Source organism: Helianthus annuus, chromosome 17, assembly GCF_002127325.2.
Source record: "Helianthus annuus cultivar XRQ/B chromosome 17, HanXRQr2.0-SUNRISE, whole genome shotgun sequence".
Taxonomy (NCBI): domain Eukaryota; kingdom Viridiplantae; phylum Streptophyta; class Magnoliopsida; order Asterales; family Asteraceae; genus Helianthus; species Helianthus annuus.
In genome coordinates this window covers 102,495,809-102,520,083 of record NC_035449.2, presented here as the reverse complement: position 1 = coordinate 102,520,083, position 24,275 = coordinate 102,495,809, and positions in this window count along the sequence as shown.

Below are 24,275 nucleotides of genomic sequence, written 5' to 3'. Positions count from 1 at the left end.
AACGCAAAAACGATCCAAATTACGCGACGAATGGAATTTTATCATGCCAATCACTAAAATAAAATTATTTTAATGATTACATAAATTTTTGGAAGTCTGGATATATTCAGAATGTAAGATATGCGCGAAAATGCAAACTTATGTATTTTTGACGCTTTTTGCCCCTATTGATCAAATAAGTTTATTTTTGCGCGCTAAACACCTCAAAGCCTATTTCTAAGCTATGTAAAGGATATTTAGGGCATGTTTAACTTATGATCAAGTTACGGAATGTGCGATACTATGTGAATCAGCAGACTTTTGCAGTTTGACGCAAATAGTCCCTAAGTGTGAATAAACTTGTTTTTGACAAACCAAAGCTTTCAAAACCTTTTTCCAAGTTATATAAAAGTTATTTAAGGTATGTTAAGCCTTTGTCACTGTTCCAGAGTGTTTGCCGCATTAAACTGATTACGTTTACGCATCAGTTCGCGTTTAACTTTCAAGAAAGCGATTTAAAGCTTGTAAATGAACTAGAATCAAAATGTGAAATTGTAAAACCAAAATAAATAAATTTTTGAGACCAAAACACATTGTTTCTTGATAAAAGATAGTGTCCTACATCGTATGTGTTTACGGAGCACAAGTGTCACAGTAGTGATGATGATGAAGAAATTAATCAAATAAACATTGGAAAAATTCATTTATCTATTGAAAGTTTCAAATTTTATTTTGCAGATAAATTGGAGAAGCTAAAGGAGAGACGAGCAGCAAAAGAAAAGAGTGAGGTAAAATGCAAGAATGTTGCTCAGGAAGTGAAGAATGAACAGAGTGAAGAAGTTAAGATTGTTGAAGTCACAAAACCTTGTCTAAAATGAATGGAGAATTGAAGCAATTCTCATCAGTTAGTCGTAATTTTCTTTAAATGGTTTGGCATTTTAGGGGGAGTAAGAAATTTCAGAAAATCCAAAAACATTAGAAAATTTGAAAAATCCAAAAACATCGAAAAAATAAAAAACGAGTTTTGTTGTGGAAAAGAGGAAATGATAGTACATCAGTGGACTATCACAGCACGCTAAAGAATTGGAAAGTCAAATGTGATAAACGATCTCACTGAGGATGTGCCAATAGGTTTTTATACATTTAGTAGATTGTGTTCGAGATATAAACCTAAAATCATTACTTACTTATCTCGTAGGGAACATCTCTTGGATATATGGGTAACCCCCAAAATCTTGTTTGAAGGGCTTTCTATTTCTGACATACTAGGTCTTTGTGCGTGATGATATCCGGGGTGTTATACCTGGACTTCTGATTTTGCGCAAGCAATAGCCTAGTCCTCGTATAATGCTTTGCACTACCATAATCTTAAAGCTCACCCTCAGCATAAAAAATGATGAAACATTAAATAATGTTAATCATGTGCTGTTGAAGAAAGATCCCCAAATGGGACACGCCGAAAGTCGAGCCATCATCTCTTTGATTGAACGGAAGTTCTAGCCTGAGCTCTCATGGTCTCACATTACCCGTTTACAGATATCATTAGTGTACATTCACCTGTAAGACTGAATATAGGAGTCTGGATACGGGAGTATATTCTGAGGTGGGACACGCGAATAAGTTTAAGTCATTAAAACACTAAATTCGTATCTCGAAACATTTGAACTTTGTGTGAAAATTTAAGTGGATCAGTAAACTGACAATCTAGGTGATTCGTTTAGAACTTAAAATGTTTAAAGCTTAACGGTGTAAGTGATTTGTCTCATAAACTGATATGATCCTCTTACACAAACTCACAAAAATATTGTCTGTAAATATTTCTTTAGATTGTGTTTTAGTATAAATTTTTGAAATTTAAAAAAGATTTTATTTCATCTTATTTTTGACAACTGATGTTGAAAAGCTGATTTTCAAAATTCCAAGTGCTAAACATGATGAAAAACAGGGTTCGGAGAGTTTGTTTTGAAAGAATTAAGATGGTATTTTTACAAGTGGTGAATCAGAGATTATAAATGTTATCATTTTGAATGATATCTACAAAAGATTTCTAAATTTATCAAATTTTTAAAATTTGTGAAATTTATTTTGAGGTAGAGTTTGTGCAGGCAAAACCAGCCAGGTTTCGATTCCTGAAAGATATCCGAAAGCCAGGTTTCGATTCCTGTGGACTTTAAGCATGATGAACAGAGTTTGAACTAGGGTTCCGATCAAGATCCAAAGATTGTGAATTCCAGACTGCGATCCCAGATTATCGAAAGGGGGAGTCTGAAGACATAAGAGCCAGATACAGATTATGGATCAACATTCAAGGGGGGGTTTGAATGGTGGATAGCCAGGTTTGAATCATGTGGTTCACACAAGCTGCTGATGCTGAAGAACTTAAGGAATCAAGAGATCTGATCAAGAGATTATAGAGTCAGTTTGTGATACTGGAAGAAAGATAGAGAGAGAGAAGAAAAGAGAGATTGAGGATACTTACATTGTCAAATACTTTGAAAGAGGGAGAAGACAGAAGACTGATAAAGACTGGAGACTTTGAAGACTCGACACTGAAGACTTCGTCAACATCCAAGGGGGAGTCTGTTGGTGCACATGTCTGTCGACTTTGTCTTGTATCGAGCCTTGTATTAGAATGGATAGATCTAGGCATGTAGTACGAGAAAAACGAGAAATAGTTAGAATGGAGCCATTTCGCACGAAATGGAACTGTCCATTTCGTACGAAATGCATCTGGTCATTTCGTGTGAGACCATCTCATATGAAATGGACTGCCTATATATAGCGTGCTTGTTCATTTCGTTTGTAGTTTTTCTGATTCCGGTGCCGAGGTGCTGCCGAAGTGTCTCCAGACTGTAAAACTTTGTGAAATCAATATAAGAGACAGTTTAAGTGTATATCAAGCTGATTCAACATCAATACATCTGTTTCCGTGTTTCGTATTGATCAAAAAATCTTCTGAATGACTCGTTTGGTCGTGCAAACTATGACACCTGTGTCACTGTGACCGTCAAACAAATACCAAACCAATGAAATACTGTGTTTCATACTTGGGATTTGTGAAAATATGTGTATCGTTTGCACATATCAATTCTTGTTCGATTTCGGGCTTTAAATCGCTTTCTGGAAGGTTATACGCGATCTAATGCGTAAATATAGCCAGTTTAATGCAACAAACATTCCGGAACAGTGACATAGGCTTAACATACCTTAAATAACCTTTACATAACTTAGAAATAAGTTTTGGATAGTTTGGTATGCCGAAATCAAGTTTATTCGCTTACAGGGACTAAATTCGACAAACTGCGAAAGTATGCTGATTTGTACTGTAATGAACAATCCGGAACTTGACCATAAGTTAAACACACCTTAAATATCCTTTACATAGCTTAGAAATAGGCTTTGAGGGGTTCGGTGTGCTAAAATAAACTTTATGCTCATTCAGGGACTAAAAGCGTCAAAAAGTGCACAAGTTTGCATTTTCGCGCATATCTTACGTTCTGAATATATCCGGACTTCCAAAAATTTATGTAATCATTAAAATATTATATTTTAGTGATTGGCATGATAAAATTCTATTCGTCGCTCAATTTGGAACGTTTTTGCGTTCGTTACGACTTCCGTCGTAATTAACCGAACAACGCGATCGTACGACCAAACGAACCGACATCCGAGATGTTTTTGAGCATGTTTTAGTTCCCAATACTTAAACTTCATTTTAGAGCCTTGAAATGAGATTAACGGGGCTTAAACATGTCAAAAATGGGCCGAAATGCATGTTTTGCAAGTGCAGGGACCTGTTTTGACATTTCTGTCAAACTTTCCTCAGGCGGGGCGTGTAAGGATCCTCCCTATCCTTACTCGGGCCGCGTGAAGTGCCCAGCGACCAAAAACTCAATTTTAGCAAACTGTTGATACTTCAGGGGCTGTTTTTGGCAATTTCTTTGTGTGGTGGCCAAGTTAACACCTTCCCAAGTAATATTAGCTGGCTTTAACACATGTATGGTTGTGATTTATTGCTTAATGGCCAAGCAAAACACTTGTGATGATCCTAGAGCATCAACACAACTATAAATAGCAAGCCAACCTCCTCAATTCTTTGCTCATTCCTCTCATTTCTCCTCTACTTCTGCTTTGGAGCTCTCTCAATCTGAATTGGGACTTGTGTTCTTTGTAGAAAAGATAGCAAGAACTTGGGTGAGTATTCTTTCATTCTTTTATTTGCTTTCTAGTCTAAATAGTCAAAAAAGTGTTTGACTTTCTGTTTGACCAGCCTTTGGTCAACGCAAAGTTCGGTTGAACTTTGCAACGTGATTGTAATCACGTTGGTTATAATCCTTAGTGATTATACCCGCTGATTATCACGTTCGCTAGGTGTAGTGTCGAGTCAAAGTTTCGGTCAAAATGCGTTTTAGCATGCATTTTGCAACGGAACTACTTTAGTGTATCAAAACACTTTGTTTTGATACCAAATTAGTAGGTTAAACATGTTTTGACATGTTTAACTCGACACTATTAGTTTAGTGCTTATTTAGGGTCGTAAGGTAAGCGGTCTAAACAACCGCTTAGACTTTCGAACCCGACCCGTTTGGTCGATCTTTAGGATCCGACCAAGCTTAGTTAGTGATCATAGTTGCAAAGGGAATAACCACTGAGGTTATACCTTATGATCACATAGGATTGGTTAGTCATTTGCTAGTTAGCTTGTATGCCCATAGGAAATGACCAAAATGCCCTTTTGAAGCATAAAATCCGTATTTCGCCTATGTGAACATATTTTTGACATATAATCTGATTTAGTAACATGTTTAGGAATAATTGGGCATGTAAGACTTGGCATAGCACATAGTTAACCATCCGAACATAGTTTTACGCTAACGACGCCCTATAGTAGCTTATGTTACCATAATGTGTCGAAACGGGTCAAAAGCACTTAGGTAGACTTTCCAATCAGAATGTAAGGTCTATTAAATCATACCATACGAGTTTAATTACTCGTTTGATTTATAGAACCTCATTCTATCCTATCTCCCGATTTAGGTCCGGTTATTTACATAGTTACCTATATAGGGTGCCGTTTGATTCCCTGATCACTCTAGCTTTGCTTGGTTGTTGTTCAAGACTTCTAAGCACCCTCAGGTGAGTACATAGTCCCCTCTTTTACTGTTTTCAAACTGTTTTGGGGTGGAACACATGTGCCTACTTGATACTTTCATGTTTCCCATGTTTTTATATCATATACTTACTATGTTCAATAGTACATTATTAGTACACGATTTCGTTATGTTTTGCTATGTATGTTCACTTAACATGCTAGCACATTGATTTCCATATACTACATTTTGTCGCATATGCTCATCCAGCATATGGACACATTGTTTTACATTTTGAACCGTTGTAATCATTTGATCATTTGAACCGTTGTAACCATTTGATCATGTGAACCGTTTGTAACCATTCGACTATGTAAAACCATTAGTAACCGTTGATTACGTGAATCGTTTGTAACCGTTGACTAGATGAACCGTTAGACTATGTGAACCGTTGTGACTACTTGAACCGTTATGACTACTTCACTATATGAACTATTTGTGACTACTTGACTATGTGAACCGATTGTAACCGTTGATTGACATGAACCGTTGAAACCTGTTTGAACCGTTGGGTTAGGGAAGTGATTAGGTAACGGGGCGGGTATAATGTGTTAAAAGCATGGTGGATACGCCGCTGGTACTTCCTATATATAAGTGCTTTTAATACATTATATATCGTTGCGTTATCTAGATCACTTGGGCAATGGTAAACAAAACAAAGTTGTAATACAAGGTTTTTCCAACAATATATTACACTATCCGAGTTTTTATTCCAAAAACGATTTACAAATCTGGATTTAATTAAACAAATGTTTTGGAGTTAAGAGTCATGGCTACGAGATTTTATAAACTGTAACCAATTTGATTTGAGTTGGTCAATTATGTCGCAATACTATACTTTTCAAAACAAGGTTTTTAATAAGTATTGCAACATGTAAAACGAGCCATGAATCTGAAACTTATACAAAACCTATGTACTCGCCGGCATTTTTATGCTGACGTACCTATTTTCACATGTGTTTCAGGTACATTAGTTGATGGCATTTGATGATGATATTGGTGTACTCTCACATAGGAATGGACAAGGCCTTAGCGACTTTAAAACTTGGAGGATAATAGTTGTATTTATCTATTTGTATCAAAACATTTAGTTCAAATAATTCAATAAAACGAAACTATTTATTCCATGGTTGTGAAACAATGATTCTGTTACAACACTCCCCGACGTTTCCGCCACGTTTTTGTTGTTTTATGTGGTCGGGGTGTGACAGAAAAGTTGGTATCAGAGCCAATGGTTATAGGGAATTAGGTTATTAGTAATGCTTTGACCTAGACTATAACCTTCCTAGGACCCTAACGCGAGTTACTTGCGTTTAGTCAATAAAACAATACCGTCACCTATCCTTAGGTTATAACCACAACGAGTGCACAAAATTCGAATCCGCTCTGAAAACTAATCATCTGTTCTAGGATGATTGATTACTAGGTTTTGAACCCTTTGATATAAGGTTTAGAACCCTTTAAGTTTTCAAAGATCCCGTCAAAGTTTGCGTCTTATAATGTGAACACGTGCGAACTGGAAGGGTGGATGCCTGTACCCTGGGTCTTCTGTCTAAGGCTAGAGTGTTCGTACAAATCCGCAGTATCGGACCAGTCACTCTTACCTGGGAACTCTTGGGGTGAGTGTCCACTTATAGGCGAGCAGGTCTTCGCGATACATTATATTGACCCGCTTACTTTGATTAGTCACTGTCTCATTTGTTTGCCTTTGGTAACAAACAAATGGTCACAATCTTCATGCATTGTCATTCTCTTTTGACTATCTTTCGCTTGTTTCCTCCTATGCCTTCCATTGTCTTCAAGATGCCTCTTCATCGAACAACACTCAAATGTCCGAACCAGGAGCTGTAGTTACCCAGCAAATAGGCGTCGAACTCCAGAGGACCGTTGTTTTAGCTATCACCATGACTCGCCTCAGGGATGAAACCGTATAAGGGAACTGCTCCTTGGTGCAATCAATGTAGCCGTCATCATCCGAATCAAATACCCTGTTTCAAATGTACCCACGGTGGACGATGGGGACATTTGGTTAACATGTGTCGCTTTGCGATCCAAAGCAAAGTTGTTACCAACCCTGCTGTTGTTCAAACCTTCAAATCCTGCTTCATAATGTCGCCTTGGCATATCTAGCGCCTCAACCTCATGAACTTTCTACTTTGTGTATCGACTTAAGCACGCCTAGTGCAAGGTGTCGGAACACCTCTCGTTACACAAAACTCCAAAATCCATGTAGGATCTTTCTATCCTCATAATTAGATCCTTGTGGATGGGTATCGTTCATCGGAGCCCTTAATTGAATTCTTTGTATAATTCAATACGTACATTACGATTCAATAAGGACAAAGTCGAATTCCTATTAAGATTTTCCTATCTTCAGAGATAAATTCTTGAAAATGATTAAAGTGCCAAATGAAATCCACGGATTGGATTCCTGGTGTGCTTTAAATATCTGTGTCCAAAGATAACAAATTAAAGGTCAAGTTAATCAATTATGTGATTATGTGTTTATGTGTTCCCTTTTTATGTTTTGTGTGATCCAAATTTTGTTATCCAAATCCTCGTAGAATCTTCCATATCTTCGTATAAGGGATTCATAGTAGGATATCCAAAGGTATTATCTTAAATCCTTAATGGACTTCTACGTTGGAGTTGAGTCCCTTGGGTTATGAAGTACTATTCCATAATTAGACCCCTTGAGTGGTCTAGTTAAACAGATTGATCCAAAATTCTGGTTGGGAATATCATGTGATGATATAGCTGAAAAGACTCCTTGAGTGGTCTAATTAAAGAGATCTTTTGTCGATCTAATTAAAAGGACCCTATGGTAGTCTAGCCACACTCATCACAGGTTTGATTTTTCTTCCCCTACACATTATGAAATGAACTGTGCAAACTGTGCAAGGAATTACGTAATTATGGAGGCCTACATAATTATGGAATTTAGTGCACAGAAACCACAGCGAGTTTTGTCATGCGTCTAGAGTGAACCCTGTTCATTTCCAATTCTGATGAAGCACCCGTTGAAGAAAAATGAACTAGCTACTCATTTTTCACTTCTGAAGAATATCTGTTGATGGAAATGAATATCCGTTTGTTTAATCCTTCATTTCCGTTCGGATGAAGAATCCGTTGAGGAAAATGGATCATCCATTCATTTTCGCTTCTGAAGAATATCCGTTGATGGAAATGAATATCCGTTTGTTTAATCCTTCATTTCCGTTCTGATGAAGAATCCGTTGAGGAAAATGGATCATCCATTCATTTTCGCTTCTGAAGAATATCCGTTGATGGAAATGAATATCCGTGTGTTTAATCCTTCATTTCCGTTCTGATGAAGAATCCGTTGAAGAAAATGGATCATCCATTCATTTTCTCTTCTGAAGAATATCCGTTGATGGAAATGAATATCCTTTTGTTTAATCCTTCATTTCCGTTCTGATGAAGAATCCGTTGAAGAAAATGGATCATCCATTCATTTTCGCTTCTGAAGAATATCCGTTGATGGAAATGAATATCCGTTTGTTTAATCCTTCATTTCCGTTCCGATGAAGAATCCGTTGAGGAAAATGGATCATCCATTCATTTTCGCTTCTGAAGAATATCCGTTGAAGGAAAGTAATATCCGTTTGATTATCCTTTTCATTTCCATTTCCGAGGAAGCATCTGTTGAAAATGACTCCATTTGTTCATTTTCGTTTCTGAAGAATATCCGTTGAAGGAAATGAATATCCGTTTGATTATCCTTTTTCATTTCCGTTTCTGAGGAAGCATCTGTTGAAAATGACTCCGTTTGTTCATTTTCGTTTCTGAAGAATATCCGTTGAAGGAAATGAATATCCGTTTGATTATCCTTTTTCATTTCCGTTTCTGAGGAAGCATCTGTTGAAAATGACTCCGTTTGTTCATTTTTGTTTCTGAAGAATATCCGTTGAAGGAAATGAACATCCGTTTGATTATCCTTTTCATTTCCATTTCTGAGGAAGCATCTGTTGAAATTGACTCCATTTGTTCATTTTCGTTTCTGAAGAATATCCGTTAAAGGAAATGAATATCCGTTTGATTGTCCTTTTCATTTCCGTTTCTGAGCTAGCATCTATTGAAAATGACTCCGTCCATTCATTTTCGTTTCTGAAGAATGTCTGTTAAGGAAATGATAGGATTATGCTTTGCATATCACTAGGGGTTATTTGACACAAAGTCACAGACAGACTCCTACGAATAAATTTCGGGACGAAATTTCCTAAAGTAGGGGAGACTGTGACACCTGTGTCACTGTGAACGTCAAAGAAATACCAAACCAATGAAATATTGTGTTTCATACTTGGGATTTGTGAAAATATGTGTATCGTTTGCACATATCAATTCTTGTTCGATTTCGGGTTTAAATCGCTTTCTGGAAGGTTATACGCGATCTAATGCGTAAATATAGCCAGTTTAATGCAACAAACATTCCGGAACAGTGACATAGGCTTAACATACCTTAAATAACCTTTACATAACTTAGAAATAAGTTTTGCATAGTTTGGTATGCCGAAATCAAGTTTATTCGCTTACAGGGACTAAATTCGACAAACTGCGAAAGCATGCCGATTTGTACTATAATGAACAATCCGGAACTTGACCATAAGTTAAACACACCTTAAATATCCTTTACATAGCTTAGAAATAGGCTTTGAGGGGTTCGGTGTGCTAAAATAAACTTTATGCTCATTCAGGGACTAAAAGCGTCAAAAAGTGCACAAGTTTGCATTTTCGCGCATATCTTACGTTCTGAATATATCCGGACTTCCAAAAATTTATGTAATCATTAAAATATTATATTTTAGTGATTGGCATGATAAAATTCCATTCGTCGCTCAATTTGGATCGTTTTTGCGTTCGTTACGACTTCCGTCGTAATTAACCGAACAACGCGATCGTACGACCAAACGAACCGACATCCGAGATGTTTTTGAGCATGTTTTGAGTTCCCAATACTTAAACTTCATTTTAGAGCCTTGAAATGAGGTTAACGGGGCTTAAACATGTCAAAAATGGGCCGAAATGCATGTTTTGCAAGTGCAGGGACCTGTTTTGACATTTCTGTTAAACTTTCCTCAGGCGGGGCGCGTAAGGATCCTCCCTATCCTTACGCGGGCCGCGTGAAGTGCCCAGCAACCAGAAACTCAATTTTAGCAAACTGTTGATACTTTAGGGGCTGTTTTTGGCAATTTCTTTGTGTGGTGGCCAAGTTAACACCTCCCCAAGTAATATTAGCTGGCTTTAACACATGTATGGTTGTGATTTATTGCTTAATGGCCAAGCAAAACACTTGTGATGATCCTAGAGCATCAACACAACTATAAATAGCAAGCCAACCTCCTCAATTCTTTGCTCATTCCTCTCATTTCTCCTCTACTTCTGCTTTGGAGCTCTCTCAATCTGAATTGGGACTTGTCTTCTTTGTAGAAAAGATAGCAAGGACTTGGGTGAGTATTCTTTCATTCTTTTATTTGCTTTCTAGTCTAAATAGTCAAACAAGTGTTTGACTTTCAGTTTGACCAGCCTTTGGTCAACGCAAAGTTCGGTTGAACTTTGCAACGTGATTGTAATCACGTTGGTTATAATCCTTAGTGATTATACCCGCTGATTATCACGTTCGCTAGGTGTAGTGTCGAGTCAAAGTTTCGGTCAAAATGCGTTTTAGCACGCATTTTGCAACGGAACTACTTTAGTGTATCAAAACACTTTGTTTTGATACCAAATCAGTAGGTTAAACATGTTTTGACATGTTTAACTCGACACTATTAGTTTAGTGCTTGTTTAGGGTCGTAAGGTAAGTGGTCTAAACAACCGCTTAGACTTTCGAACCCGACCCGTTTGGTCGATCTTTAGGATCCGACCAAGCTTAGTTAGTGATCATAGTTGCATAGGGAATAACCACTGAGGTTATACCTTATGATCACATAGGATTGGTTAGTCATTTTCTAGTTAGCTTGTATGCCCATAGGAAATGACCAAAATGCCCTTTTGAAGCATAAAATCCGTATTTCGCCTATGTGAACATATTTTTGACATATAATCTGATTTAGCAACATCTTTAGGAATAATTGGGCATGTAAGACTTGGCATAGCACATAGTTAACCATCCGAACATAGTTTTACGCTAACGACGCCCTATAGTAGCTTATGTTACCATAACGTGTCGAAACGGGTCAAAAGCACTTAGGTAGACTTTAACACCCCCAAAATACCACCTGCGGAAACCCCGCGAGGCGTGTTACACATCAGAGTCTGAGCCACCAATCACATTGAACCAATGATAAATATTTAAATAAAACATGTCATTAATTGCCAAGATTAAATGTCAAACATAATATCAATTCCCAAAGAGTTATATAGCGGAAGCATGTGATAAATTGTTTAGCAATTGTTTCATAATAATACTCAAAACCAATGTATCAAATATAAGTAGTCCAATAGCTTTGATCCATGACCACTCCAGCACTCCCAGATAGCAAGTCCATGTCTTGTATTCTAACGACCTGCAAGCATGCAGACAAGTGTGTCAGACGACGCTGGTGAGTTCAAGTTTAGTTAACGTGTTTTGTTACCAGATGTATGTTAATGCGATTCAACGTTGCGATACGATGTTGCTCATAACATGCTAGATACCCTAGGGAGTGTGCCCATATGTATCCGGGGAGTGTGCCCCTTAACAACCCCAATGCTCCCAAGATTCCCTTTCCAAACGTTTACTAGTTGTCCCAAACCACCGGGACGCATGCTTGAGAAATGCAGTGAACTCACCTTGGTTTGCTCGGTATGATTAACTACTCGCTCACACTTAATCAGTCAAGTCCTAAAGTAGGCACGTATACATAATCAGTTTATAGTCACGAAGTTGGCACGTAGGTATAATCATAGTGAACATTGCATCATTAAGCACCGAGTATCACATTGCACGTGTTCAAGATTATCCAAGTCATGTTCAACATTTAACAGCAGTTAGTTAATACAGTTAACTTCTGACAGAGTCTAACTAGGTTACTGTGTAAGTTATCCAATTCAGCGAAACACAACATTGGCGAATCACAAGTTTGGCGAAACACATTCTGTTTCGTCAAACATCCCTTGGCGGAACACATCTTCTATTTCGTCAACCCCCTTGGCGAATCAAATCCAGATTCGTCAAACATTCTAATTCGCCAAACAATCTATTTCGTCAATCATTCTATTTCGTCAAGGCAGCAGTTACATCAAACATACAGTTACACGGAATCATGCAGTTAAGTACAGAAACCCTAATCATGGTTAGTAGCCGTCATCATCAACCCGTAATTACACCGAAGTCGTACATCATACAATCATCAACTAATCAAAACCCGATTTGCAAGTTACCGAAACATAAGTATATTCATGACAATAGCACGTATCAGATCGACAAATATCAACCCGACATAGACATCGTTAAATCTAGTTCTATCAATCATTTATTCAAACCAATCCGACTTGTTTGTTAGGATCCCTAAACCATCATCATGTTTCGCACAAGGTTACGTAACCGACTAATCATGCAACACCAAACCAAGATCATCATACGCATGTCCGTTCCAGGAATCAAACATAAATATAAACGCAAGTCACGTAATCAGGTATTCATGAAACAAAGTTAACATACAAGCAACTAACCGAGATGAATGGGATGGTTGTTTAATCGCTCGGAGACCTGGGGAATTCGCACGGCTGCCGTCACACTTGGGAGGGAGTTCTAGGGTTCTAACTATTGCCAAAGGTGTGAAATGTAAGCCGGTTCACGCTATTATACATGTATTCACGAAATGGGCCCTTACCGGGCTTGGCGAAACGGATGGGCCGGCGAGACATTTATTTCGTCGAGATGGTGTTGACGAAACAGATTCCCTGTTTCGTCGAGATTGAGTTGACGGATCAAGCTTCTGATTCGTCGGGTTGATTCGTGAAAGTTTTACAAGACTTTACAAGACTTAGCTAGCTCGAGTGTGTGTGTACTCACAGGTTCACATTATATCATTAACACATAACATGCAATCACATTAACACATAACACGCAATATTCACAATGGTCTCATTGTCACATAACGTGCACATTACAAGTCAACAAGTCAAACAACTAATCAGTCAAAGTCAACGAAGGTCGAAAACTCGAGTTGTCACATCATCCCCAACTTGAAAGAAATTTCGTCCCGAAATTTGATAGGCCATCCGGCCATCCGGAACACGATGCGATGCTAATCAAGATGACTGTGCATTTTCCGCGGGTGTCACATCATCCCCAACTTGAATGGGAATTTCGTCCCGAAATTCACTGGTTACATGAGATCTAGAACTGCCAGGCTTGGTCTTGTCTTTGGGAAATAAGTGTGGATACTTACGTTCCATCTGGTCCTCTCGTTCCCACGTGAACTCCGGACCACGTCTTGAGTTCCAACGAACTCTCACAATGGGTATATGACTATGCTTACGCACTTTAACTTCCCGATCCATAATCTCAATAGGTTCTTCGACAAACTGTAACTTGTCATCTATTTTCAGCTCTTGAAATGGTACAACTAGTGTTTCGTCAACCAAACACTTCTTTAACTGCGACACGTGAAATACATCATGGACATTACCCAACTCAGCAGGTAATTCCAACCTGTAGGCCACCTTTCCAATTCGTTCCAGAATTTTGAATGGCCCCACATAACGAGGGTTTAGTTTGCCACGTTTCCCAAAACGCACCACACCCTTCCAGGGTGAGACCTTTAACATAACGCGATCATTAACTTCAAATTCCAACGGTTTACTACGCTTGTCAGCGTAGCTTTTCTGGCGGTCGCGAGCTGCGGCCATACGGTTTCGGATCTGCACAATGCTTTCTGACGCTTCAAGCACAAACTCAGGGCCTGTGATCTAACTATCACCCACCTCAAGCCAGCAGAGAGGTGAACGACATTTCCGTCCGTACAGTGCTTCGAACGGAGCTGCCTTAATACTTGTATGGTAGCTGTTGTTGTAGGAGAACTCTATCAATGGCAAGTGTTTCTCCCACCCCTTCCCGAAATCAATTACATATGCCCGCAGCATGTCTTCAAGTGTCTGGATGGTGCGCTCGCTTTGACCATCCGTCTGCGGGTGATAAGCGGTGCTCATGTCGAGTTGGGAACCGAACGATTTATGCATTGACTGCCATAACTCTGAAGTGAAACGCGGATCTCGATCTGAGATGATAGAAGTTGGTACCCCATGCCTAGAGACGACCTCTTTAAGATAAACCGCTGCTAGATGCGAAAACTTGTCTGTCTCCTTGATTGCTAAGAAATGTGCTGACTTCCTGAGACGATCAACAATCACCCAAATGGTATCGTTTCCGGTCTGAGTTCTTGGTAGTCCTGTCACGAAATCCATGGCGATCTGTTCCCACTTCCATGTGGGTATCTCTGGTTGCTGCAGTAGACCTGAGGGCTTTTGATGTTCTGCTTTGACTCTAGCACAAGTCAAACATTTGCTGACGTAGGTTGCTATGTGGGCTTTCATGCTAGGCCACCAGTAGGTAGTTTTCAAGTCGTGGTACATCTTATCTGATCCAGGATGTACGGAGTAACGTGACTTATGTGCCTCATCCATTACAAGTTGTCGTAAGTCACCATAGAGTGGAACCCAGATGCGTCCAGTTACGTAGTAAGCACCGTCTCCCTTTTGTTCTAGTCGTTGCCTTGAGCCGCGTAAAGCTTCAGCTTGAACGTTCTCTGGTTTCAACGCTTCTAACTGAGCGTTTCGTATCTGGGAAGGAAGATTGGACTAGATCGTGAGTTGCAATGCTCGTACACGCCTAGGTGCATTATCCTTTCTGCTGAGGGCGTCAGCTACAACGTTCGCCTTGCCCGGATGATACTTGATGGCACATTCATAATCGTTCAATAATTCAACCCATCGCCGTTGCCGCATATTCAATTCTTTCTGGTCGAAGATATGCTGAAGACTCCTATGGTCGGTGTAGATGGTGCATTTGGTACCGTACAGATAGTGCCTCCAGATCTTCAACGCAAATACCACCGCTCCTAACTCCAAATTGTGTGTCGTGTAGTTTTTCTCATGAATCTTCAACTGTCGCGAGGCATAGGCTATCACCTTCTCGCGTTGCATTAACACGCATCCGAGACCCTGAATGGATGCATCACAGTAGACCACAAAATCTTCGGTACCCTCTGGTAGAGACAAGATTGGTGCACTGCAAAGTTTCTGCTTTAACAACTGGAAGGCCTCTTCCTGTTTCGTTCCCCAAGAGTATACCGTGTTCTTCTGTGTCAGCGAGGTGAGAGGTTGCGCGATTTTCGAGAAGTCTCTAATAAACCTCCGATAATATCCAGCGAGACCAAGGAATTGTCGCACCTCAGAAGGAGTCTTCGGTGCCGCCCAATTCTTAACTGCGTCCACTTTCACAGGATCCACATGTATCCCTTTCTCGTTAACAACGTGCCCAAGGAAATGCACTTCTCGAATCCAAAAATCGCACTTAGAAAACTTAGCATACAGCTGTTCTCTTCTCAAAAGTTCTAAGATGAGACGTAGGTGACGCTCGTGATCCTCCTTGTTCTTTGAATAAACCAAGATGTCGTCAATAAACACTATAACAAACTCGTCGAGATATGGCTTACATACACGGTTCATGAGATCCATGAAGACCGCTGGTGCATTCGTCAATCCAAACGGCATGACCAAAAACTCGTAGTGTCCGTAGCGCGTTCGAAAAGCAGTTTTGGGAACATCCTCTTCTCTAACCCTTACCTGGTGGTAACCCGACCTTAAGTCGATCTTTGAATAAAAACTTGACCCTTGCAACTGGTCAAACAAGTCGTCGATGCGTGGTAACGGGTAGCGGTTCTTAATGGTTACCTTGTTGAGCTCTCGATAATCGATACACATACGGAATGACCCGTCTTTCTTCTTTACAAACAGAACTGGGGCTCCCCAAGGCGAAGAACTGGGTCGAATGAATCCCCTATCCAACAATTCCTATAACTGATTAGACAATTCCTGTAGCTCCCCAGGAGCCAACCGGTATGGAGCTCGAGCAATTGGGGCCGCTCCTGGCGCCAGATCAACCTGAAATTCTACTTGACGGTGAGGAGGTAACCCTGGTAACTCCTCTGGGAACACATCAGCGAACTCCCGCACCACTGGCAGATCCTCGATCCTTCTTTCCTCAGACTGAGCGTTTGTAACTAAAGCTAACATTGCAGGATACCCCTTCTGTAGATACTTCTGCGCATGCATAGCCGAGATAATACCAACCATCGTCCCACTATGTTGCCCCTGAACCAATAATGACTCCCCATCAGGGAGAGGGATACGCACCACCTTCTCCTTACACAAAATTTCTGCTTGGTGCTTGGACAGCCAATCCATACCTACCACTATATCGAAACTACCGAGCGTAACGGGAAGGAGATCAATATCAAATACTTGACCCACCAGATCTAGTTTGCACCCGAAAAGGACATTCGAGGCTTCTATCGTTTTACCGTCTGCTAGTTCTACTACTTGCTTAACTTCTAAAGGCGTTGGGGTTATCCCCAATCGTTAACTATACTCTAGGGACACGTAACTCCAGTCGGCACCAGAATCAAATAACACAGAAGCAATATGATTGTTTACAGGAAACGTACCGGTGACAACATTGCCGTCATTCCTAGCATCCCCTGCCCCAAGCTGGAACACCCTTCCTCGAGCACCATTACCGTTACCCCCATTGTTGCCATTGTTGTTGTTATTCCAGCATTGTTGTTATTCGGGCGGTTGTTGTCGTTAGCGTTTTGATTCAACTGAGGGCAATCCCGCTTAAAGTGACCCTCGTCTCCACACTGATAGCACCCCTTCCTGAAGCCCTGATTCTGCTGGGGTGGTTGTCCCTGCTGTCTCTGGTTCTGCTGGTTCTGTTACTGCTGGTGTTTGGGCTGTGGGGCCCTACAATCCCTGGCCTCATGGCCCGCCTTACCACACCTGTTACATAACCGACCACACGGCCCGAAATGATGATAGCCACACTTGTTACATCGTGGCTTCCTCCCCGCGTACTGACCCTGGCTTTGGCTACCCCCTTGGCCTTGATTGACAGAAGACGACTGGCTGATGTTGCGGTTGTTGTTATTATCTGGTCTTTTCTGTGTCTGACTCGCGCTAGAGGCTTTATCATAGTCACTCCACTTCCTTTTGTTATCATTAGCGGACGCAGTGGCAGTGGGTGCAGCAGCAGTAGTGGTTGAAACACGCGGTGGTAACGAGTTACTCTCTACCTCTTGATCCACAATCTTGTGGGTCAATCGAACAATCTGCGTCAAATCATTGAGATGGGCTGCAGTGACCAAACTCTTCACACGCGGAGGCAGCCCCTTGATGAATAATTCAATCCTCCGAGACATAGGCCGAGACAAGTTCGGGCACATGTCGGCCAATTCATACGATCGCTTCACATACGCTTCGACTTCAGATCCAACCATCTTCAAGTCATAGTACTCGTTTTCTAGCTTCTGAACCTCATCCCGAGGACAATACTCCTCTCTGATCAGTTCTTTAAAATCATCCCAAGTTGTAGCATTTGCTGCCTCGATGCCCAACAACTGCACTTGGGCATTCCACCACGTTAGGGCACCATCCGCCAAGGTACCCGCAGCATATTTCACCCTGTCCCCAGCGGGACAGTTACAGATAGCAAACACAGACTCTGCTTTCTCGAACCATCTCAGAAGTCCCACAGCCCCTTCAGTCCCGGTGAAGGTCTGTGGCTTACAATCCATAAACATTTTGAACGTACACGCAGGCTGGTTGGGTTGAGGTTGCACTTGCTGACCTAAATGACGAAAGGAAACACGTTACAGGAGTGAAAAGACGTGTACGCGATATAAGAGTAAAAGTACTTGGTACATTCCGTACCAGCTTGATAGGCTGCTAAAGCCTCAGCCACACGGGTGTTAATTAGGTCAGTCAACTCAGCCTGGGTCATGTTGATGTTGCCACGTCCGTGTCCTCGTCCACTCATGATTCTATATATAGAGATGAACCAATTCAGGAAATCGAAACAAGATGGATATCAAGTATCAGGTTGATATCTACGTACTACCAAGTTCACACATAATAAGGCAGAACCCTTCTCACGCTCGATAAGCCTCACTGGGACTTGCATGCACCCCGCGTTATTATTAAGTGTGCACCCATAATAATAAGGCAATTTGCATGCTTATCTCAGTGCCTCTTAGCTTGCGCTCGAAGTTTCTCCCGTCCACACAACACAACGAATGGTATCGCAGGTTTACTATTCACATAAGTTGAAGAGTAGTGTCTCACTATCTAGTCACCGTAGTATTGAGTATATCGTGTCATGCAAGTTATGAGTGTGTGACTACTAAAGAAGCAAGGCATGAACTAAACAAGAGACGAACCTTGCGATCTGGAGCTGAGTGTCATGATCGATTCTTCGAAGGTATATGGTTATAGTCTGGTTTTTATAAAACGTTTTAAAACCTAGTTCACTATAACCAGTGGCTCTGATACCAAACTGTAACACCCCCAAAATACCACCTGCGGAAACCCCGCGAGGCGTGTTACACATCAGAGTCTGAGCCAGCAATCACATTGAACCAATGATAAATATTTAAATAAAACATGTCATTAATTGCCAAGATTAAATGTCAAACATAATATCAATTCCCAAAGAGTTATATAGCGGAAGCATGTAATAAATTGTTTAGCAATTGTTTCATAATAATACTTAAAACCAATGTATCAAATGTAAGTAGCCCAATAGCTTCGATCCATGACCACTCCAGCACTCCCAGATAGCAAGTCCATGTCTTGTATTCTAACGACCTGCAAGCATGCAGACAAGTGTGTCAGACGACGCTGGTGAGTTCAAGTTTAGTTAACGTGTTTTGTTACCAGATGTATGTTAATGCGATTCAACGTTGCGATACGATGTTGCTCATAACATGCTAGATACCCTAGGGAGTGTGCCCATATGTATCCGGGGAGTGTGCCCCTTAACAACCCCAATGCTCCTAACCAAGCATTGGTAACGATCGATCCCATGTACAATAACCAAGACCCAATAACATTGTTTACCCAAGATTCCCTTTCCAAACGTTTACTAGTTGTCCCAAACCACCGAGACGCATGCTTGAGAAATGCAGTGAACTCACCTTGGTTTGCTCGGTATGATTAACTACTCGCTCACACTTAATCAGTCAAGTCCTAAAGTAGGCACGTATACATAATCAGTTTATAGTCACGAAGTTGGCACGTAGGTATAATCATAGTGAACATTGCATCATTAAGCACCGAGTATCACATTGCACGTGTTCAAGATTATCCAAGTCATGTTCAACATTTAACAGCAGTTAGTTAATACAGTTAACTTCTGACAGAGTCTAACTAGGTTACTGTGTAAGTTATCCAATTCAGCGAAACACAACATTGGCGAATCACAAGTTTGGCGAAACACATTCTGTTTCGTCAAACATCCCTTGGCGGAACACATCTTCTATTTCGTCAACCCCCTTGGCGAATCAAATCCAGATTCGTCAAACATTCTAATTCGCCAAACAATCTATTTCGTCAATCATTCTATTTCGTCAAGGCAGCAGTTACATCAAACATACAGTTACACGGAATCATGCAGTTAAGTACAGAAACCCTAATCATGGTTAATAGCTGTCATCATCAACCCGTAATTACACCGAAGTCGTACATCATACAATCATCAACTAATCAAAACCCGATTTGCAAGTTACCAAAACATAAGTATATTCATGACAATAGCACGTATCAGATCGACAAATATCAACCCGACATAGACATCGTTAAATCTAGTTCTATCAATCATTTATTCAAACCAATCCGACTTGTTTGTTAGGATCCCTAAACCATCATCATGTTTCGCACAAGGTTACGTAACCAACTAATCATGCAACACCAAACCAAGATTGTGACAACTCGTATCTAGAACCTATTTTTGTGATTTATGTAACGTATGTGAACGATATGTGACTTTTATGAAAGTGAATTTTATGTGAATGTTACGTTATTATGTGTATATGCGTCACATGTTACGTGAATGCTTTGCATTATGTGTTTATATCACTCAAACCGCACAACATGAACCAACCAACACAACCCTCTCACAACCGCACAAGCCCATTAGAGAGGGGGCCGCATTCTTTTGTGATCGGACCATAAGGGCGGCCCATGTATGGGTTCGGCCCACATACCTTACACACATAACACTAGGATGTTAGTAACCTTTACACACTTTGGCAAAATCATTCTCACACAAGAAACCCTAGACTTCTCTCTCTCTCTCATTTGCTTGAAACCCGACGGCACCAAGGAACATTCCTGTTCGGATCACTCTCTTGCCATCGTTAACCGGTTAGTGTGCTTAAAATTGTTCATGATTGACTGTTTATGTTGTTAAATGAATTATGTGCTAATAATCGGCCCACTTGTATGCATTGTGTGATGTTCTTGTGAATTGATAATCGGCTACCATGATGTTTATGTGTATGAAGATGTCAATCGGCTGCCATGTGTTGATTCGGATTGTTTGGTGATGCTTGTTAGATTGAATATTATGTTAAGTTTCAGATTATTGCACAAAGATTTGGACCGGATAGTTTGAATGTTATATGTTATTCTTGTTGATTTTTAATTAGATTAGGGTTCATACGATTCATGTTGTTACTACCCGTTGATCGATATTTTGGTTAACTAATTTGTGAAAACTGTTAATTGATTTGATAATCATGGAAACCGAATATGTTAATTGATTTGCATAAATGCTTGTAACCGATCTGCATGAAATCAGGAAAATGGTTACAATTGTTAGACCAACACGGTTGCGAGTCGATACCTCCAGTTGCGACTCGAAACCACAACACTAGCACAAGCAGCACAAGTCGCAACCGAGGTTGCGAGTCCTGTTGCGACTCGTAACCGGACCATGACGAGCCGAGACCCCTGTTGCGACTCGTAACCAGCTGTTGCGACTCGTAACCCCCTGTTGCGACTCGAGATCGCCGGTTGCGACTCGAGACCAGTTATGCATGTACACTGTTTGGACCCTACACTATCACGGGCCCAATTGATTGGGCCAAGTAATTGGACTTGTTTACATATCTGCTAATTGGACTGCCTATGTTAATTGGACCGAGACCTTTATCTTGGGCTTGGTTATTTAAATCGTTCAAGTATGAATATGATATGCTCTTGACCGTTAAAGTACCAAACATGTTGCCATGAACTTTACGTGCTTATGATTTGTTAGTCTATGTGTAAACATACGTGCTCTACTTGAACCCAACCTGACTTGTACGGTAATCCTGTTAGGACGTGTTTGATCACTTTTAATTCAAGTAACTTTGGTATAACCTGCCGAGCAATCCCAGGTGAGTTCATTGCATTCTCTCAAGCATGCGTCCCGGTGGTTTGGGACAACTGGTAAACATTTGGAAAGGAACTTGGGGTAAATAACTGAAACATAGAAACAATCATTTACCGGATTGCCTGTAAGGCAATGGGGTAATTAGTTGATAGCGCTATTAGGTTTGGCACCCTCACACCGGGCCGAAAGGACGGGCGTGAACTAATTACTGGGACAACTTGTAACGCGGATATAAGACCTCCTACAGCTTGTCAGGGTTGTTTGATACCTTGACTTTGACCAATGCCTGTAGGGCATTGGGGTTAGGCATTCCCATCATTGACGCTGCATACGGTACAATAATCAAGTTAACAACGACATTTGAACCAAACAACGAGTTGATTTAACTAATATCTGGTAACTTCACATGTAAGCAACACCTTGAACTCACCAGCGTAGTCTGACACACTTGTTTGCATGCTTGTAGGTCGTTAACTTTGGAACATGGACTTGCTATCTGGGCGTGCTGGAGTGGTCATGGATCGAAGCTGCTGGAATAATTATAATTGTTACCTTGGTTTTAAGTTTATTTTGAAACAATTACTAAACGACGTATCATATGCTTCCGCTACATAACTCTTGGAAATTAATATTGTGTTTGACATTTAATCTTGACGATTAATGACATGTTTTATTTAAGTATTTACTATTGGTTCAATGTGATTGGTGGCTCAGACTCTGATGTGTAACACGCCTCGCGGGGTTTCCGCAGGTGGTATTTTGGGGGTGTTACAGTTTGGTATCAGAGCCACTGGTTATAGTGAACTAGGTTTTAAAACGTTTTGTAAAACCAGACTATAACCGAACAACTTCGACAATCGATCATGACACTCAGCACCAGATTGCAAGGTTCGTTTCTCTCTCACTTTATACATTACTTGCTTAGCAGTCACACACCCACCTCGTATACGAACTGAAACGTTTAACACCATAGTGACTTGATAGTGTGACACTACTCTTCGACTCATGTAAACCATAGAACTGTGATATCATCTGTTGTGTTGTTTGAACGGGGGAAACTTCGAGCGCAAGCTAAGAGGCACTGAGATAAGCATGCAAATTGCCTTATTATTATGGGTGCACACTTAATAATAACGCGGGGTGCATGCAAGTCCCAGTGAGGCTTATCGAGCGTGAGAAGGGTTCTGCCTTACTATGTGTGAACCTGGTAGTACGTAAGTATCAGTATGGTCCCTGACTCCTATCTTATTTCGATCTCTAAATCGGTTTATTCCCCACTATAGAAACATGAGTGGACGAGGACACGGACGTGGCAACATCAACATGACTCAGGCTGAGTTGACTGACCTAATCAATACCCGCGTGGCTGAGGCTCTAGCAGCCTATCAAGCTGGTACGGAATGTACCAAGTACTCTTTACTCTTATACAACGTACACGTCTTTTCATTCCTATAATGTGTTTCCTCCCGTTATTTAGGTCAACAAGCGCAACTCAACCCAACCAGCCTGCGTGTACATTCAAAATGTTTATGGACTGCAAGCCACAGACCTTCACCGGGACTGAAGGGGCTGTGGGACTCCTAAGATGGTTCGAAAAAGCAGAGTCTGTGTTTGCTATCTGTAACTGTCCCGCTGGGGACAGGGTGAAATATGCTGCGGGTACGTTGGCTGATGGTGCCCTAACATGGTGGAACGCCCAAGTACAGTTGTTGGGCATCGAGGCAGCGAATGCCACAACTTGGGAAGATTTTAAAGAACTGATCAGGGAGGAGTACTGTCCTCGGGACGAGGTCCAGAAGTTGGAAAACGAATACTACGACTTGAAGATGGTTGGATCTGAAGTCGAAGCGTATGTGAAGCGATCGTATGAACTGGCCGACATGTGCCCGAACTTGTCTCGGCCTATGTCCCGGAGGATTGAGTTATTCATCAAAGGGTTGCCTCCGCGTGTGAAGAGCTTGGTCACTGCAGCCCATCTCAATGATTTGACACAGATCGTTCGTCTGACTCACAAGATTGTGGACCAAGAGGTGGAAAGCGATTCGTTACCCCCGCGTATCTCGGCCACTAAAGCTGCTACACCCACTGCCACTGCGTCCGCTAATGATAACAAGCGGAAGTGGAGTGATTATGATAAAGCATCCAGTGCTGGTCAGGCTCAGAAAAGGCCAGATAACCACAACAACCGCAACTTTAGCCAGTCGTCTTCTGTCAATCAAGGCCAGGGAAGTGGTCAAAGTCAGGGCTCGTATGCAGGGAAGAAACCACAGTGTAATAAATGTGGCTACCATCATTTCGGGCCGTGTAGTCGCACATGTCGCAGGTGTGGTAAGGTGGGCCATGAGGCCAAGGATTGTAGGGCTTCACAGCCCAAACACCAGCAGCAGCAGAACTAGCAGAATCGGAGACAACAGGGACAACCACCCCAGCAGAACCGGGGTTTCAGGAAGGGGTGCTTTCAGTGTGGTGACGAGGGTCACTTTAAGCGGGATTGCCCTCAGTTAAACCAGAACGCTAACGACAACAACCGCTTGAATAATAACAACGCTGGAAACAACAACAACAACAACAACGGCAACAACGGGTGTAATGGTGCTCGGGGCAGAGTGTTTCAGCTTGGAGCAGGGGATGCCAAGAATGACGGCAACGTTGTAACTGGTACGTTTCCTGTTAATGATCGTATTGCTTCTGTATTATTTGATTCGGGTGCC